The following is a 3,533-nucleotide window of genomic DNA, read 5'->3' as shown; positions in this document are numbered from 1 at the left end:
TGGAGATGCTCCTTCAGGTCTACAGGGCTCAGGCTGTTTCGGGCTTTAAAGGTCAGCACCAACATTTTGCATTGTGCTCGATAACGTACAGGGAGCCAATGTACTTCTTTTAGGACCAGTGTTATGTGGTCCCAGCAGCTGCTCCCAATCACTAGTCTAGCTGCTGCATTCTGGATTAGTTGTAGTTTCCACGTCACCTTTAAAGGTAGCCCCACGTAGAGCACATAGCAGTAGTCCAAGCGGGAGATAACCAGAGCATGTATGAATGCTCTAATAATTTATATGCTACGTGGATTATTCCACCTGACTCCCACCCTGTAATTTTTCTTAGTGCTGATTGCGTAGTTTAGGAATAGAATGTTTCTGTGGCAGACTTTTCTTACTTTGAGTATTTTTATACCATCTGTTCCACATCTCTGTACTTCATTGTGTGAAAGGCTTGGATATATAACTTCCATATTGACCTGTTTGGGGTCAAAAACAGGATCACAGCTTGTGAGAGAGAAGGGGGAGCTCGTGCCTCCAGCGTGACCCAAGATGTTACTACATTTGCTGAAAGCATGGGAATGATTTGCCATAACTGAAAGGTGTCAAAATATGCTGATAAATGAGGGACTCGCTATTTTCTCAAGCTAGATTTATAATACAGCAATTAAGAGGATTTTAATTGGGCTGTTTAGGGCAAAAAATAAACCTGTTAACAAGGCTTGCGAAGAGGTCAGGGTATTACTTTCCCCCAGAGTGGCTGGGGAAACCCAGCCAGATGGGCGGGGTATAAATAAATTATTATTATTATTATTATTATTATTATTATTATTATTATTATTATTATTATTATTATTATTATTATTAGAAACTGAAAGGGGAAGGACCTGAAAGTGAATGAAGATTGTGGGCAGGGCTAGAATGGACACCCTCCCAAGAATGGAAAAATTCAAAGGCCGGCAAGTTCCCCCTCTCCAAATACTGATGGAGTAAGATGTCCAAAAACCAGACACCCCCATCTCCTTGTATTAGCAGAGTAGCGGAAGCAAACCAAAGAACAATTACTTGAGATCAAAAACACACAAAGAGGCAGCAGAAGTTTCTTCAGTAGCAATTTGCTGAGGTTCAAAATCAATACAGTTCATGCTGAAATTCAGCAGCTACAAAACTTAGCTCCTGAGAGGGCATCCAGTTGCAACCAGTAAAATACACACCACACAGTATGAAATAATTACAAAATGAAATGTAAAGTCCAGTAGAAAAGGTAGAAATAACAGATCTACCCAGTAGAGAGTAGATATACCGTAGGCTGTCCCCAGAGTAAATAACCTTGAAATTCAGATAACCACACACAGCCAGTAAACACCAGCTGTGCTTTGAGAATCTTAAAAGGTAAAGGTACCCCTGCCCGTACAGGCCACTCTTGACAGACTCTAGGGTTGTGCGCTCATCTTGCTTAAGAGGCCGGGAGCCAGCGCTGTCTGGAGACACTTCCGGGTCACGTGGCCAGCGTGACGAAGCTGCTCTGGCAAGCCAGCACCAGCGCAGCACACGGAAACGCTGTTTACCTTCCCGCTAAAAAGCGGTCCCTATTTATCTACTTGCACTTAAGAGTGCTTTCTAACTGCTAGGTGGGCAGGAGCTGGGACCGAATGATGGGAGCTCACCCCACCGCGGGGATTCGAAACGCCGACCATGCAATCGGCAAGCTCTAGGCGCTGAGGTTTTACCCACAGCGCCACCCGCATCCCAGTTGAGAATCTTAGAGGTGACTTAAAAGACCCAGAATGTTCTAGAAATTTCTGGTAGATTCTGCACCCATAAAACGTACCCCTTGGCAAATATCACAAGGAGGTGTAAGATGTCTTAGAGCTGGTGGGCCATTTAATAGCTAGTTCACACAGACCATGCTTAAAGCATGGAAGGAAGAAGCAGGTAAACTTAACAAGCAGCGATGCAAGGGACCGGTGGGGTGGGGCCAGAGGGAGAGTGTGTGCTGAGGGGGGTTGTTTGTGGATACACATGTGCACACAGACCTACACACTCATACACACAAGTATGGGGTGGGGTTAGGGCTTGATACGGACCGGGGGGTGCCTCCTTCCCCCCTTCCTTTGGAACGTCCGAGGCGATGACCTCGAGGGTGCCCACCGTACACTCACCCTCAGCCCCCCTCACTGTTGCATAAGCACCACACTTTTCCCAGACCCTCCTTTCCTCTTCCTTCCACGAGCGAAATAAGCTCTAATATATGTATATATTCCCCTATCTATTGCTATGCCTATTCGCGCTCCTTACTTGTAACGAGTAGACCGTGTGTTGCTGTTTCCCCGCTTATTCCTATGGCCGCGCTTTAGCCAATCAGGACAATGCATTCCCCTTGCAGGACTAGCTCGGCTAGCTCTTGCACGCCTCATTTAACCCCCTGACAAGCCGATGACGGCCCCCCACGGCGAGAACAATGGAACCGAAACCAGCGACCTCGTAAAGCTGTCAAAATCTTGCTACAATGTATCCATTCTTGCTACAATGTATCCATTGATACACATTTGACCGGCAAAGGCCTAAAAGCTTCAGAAATTAATATAAAATCAACCGTAACTCCGATTTCCCTCATCTTGGCATTGTTCGACTCAGCTCTTCCCGGACTCCATGATACTACCCCCGACTCCATAATCCCCGGAACGACAGGTCACGTACTCAGGAAGACCCTAATCCTGTCAGATTGTTCTGCCTAGCCCTTCCTCCAGGCAATGCCAGGTGACAGACGATGCATATCTGAACTATTGTTTCATCATCACCTGTACTTAGAAAGTGTTTCCCTTTGCATATCTCTCACTGCATACTCCCCCTCCCTTCTCTGAAATGTTAATCCTTGAAGTCCCACCTTTCTGTAACATATTCATGATGTAACCCAAGGAAACCCGACCCCTCCATAATGTATTCATGACGTTTTTGCAATGTATCATGGGGCATGGAGGGAACTTTTAAAAGTCTATGTCACCCCATTCTCGGGGTTCAATGCCATTTTGAACCTGTTGCGCAATAAACTCGGATCTTCGTAGTTTGCTCCTGTGTCCGGCTGAGCTCCTTTCTTCTCCGCAAGGACCCGCGGACTCTGTCCGACGAACTGGGTGGCAGTGCAACCACGCACCCAGAATTTTCCGTTTCAGGCTTCATAATAAAAAGTTAAAAATTAAAGGCTCTCTCGATGGCCGTGGCAGCAGGTAAAAAAATTGGGGGGAGGGCTCCACTGTGTTACCTGCTCAGCTCTGGAGGCCTCTGGACCTCTGAGCTCTGCTGGATCGCTGCTGGGGTGATCCCAGTCCTGGTGGAGCCAAGGTCATTGGGGAAGGGGGGTGGGTGCTTCGCACAGCTCTCTCAATCTTTGCATTGGGAAGCCCTGGCTCCCCCTTGACCAGCCAGAGAGCCCTGTTGGTGATCCCTATGAGCTCTGCACGGCCATCTTTCATCGCTGGAAGTCCATAACCCTACCCTTCTTATTCCCTATCCGTTATCCTTTTAAAACAGCAAAAATATCATAGAAT

General features: G+C 47.0%; 1 protein-coding gene across 1 annotated transcript in view; it reads left to right on the top strand.

Annotated features, from left to right (window-relative positions):
* Window positions 1-3,533, top strand: part of LOC310701187 (uncharacterized protein) — a 267,686-nt gene that overhangs the window by 12,473 nt on the left and 251,680 nt on the right. The window lies entirely within an intron of this gene.

The sequence above is a fragment of the Podarcis liolepis genome (genome assembly GCF_965112155.1).
Source record: "Podarcis liolepis genome assembly, chromosome: 2".
Taxonomy (NCBI): domain Eukaryota; kingdom Metazoa; phylum Chordata; class Lepidosauria; order Squamata; family Lacertidae; genus Podarcis; species Podarcis liolepis.
Note: the sequence above shows the minus strand (reverse complement) of the source record. Positions and strands in the feature narration are given on the sequence as shown.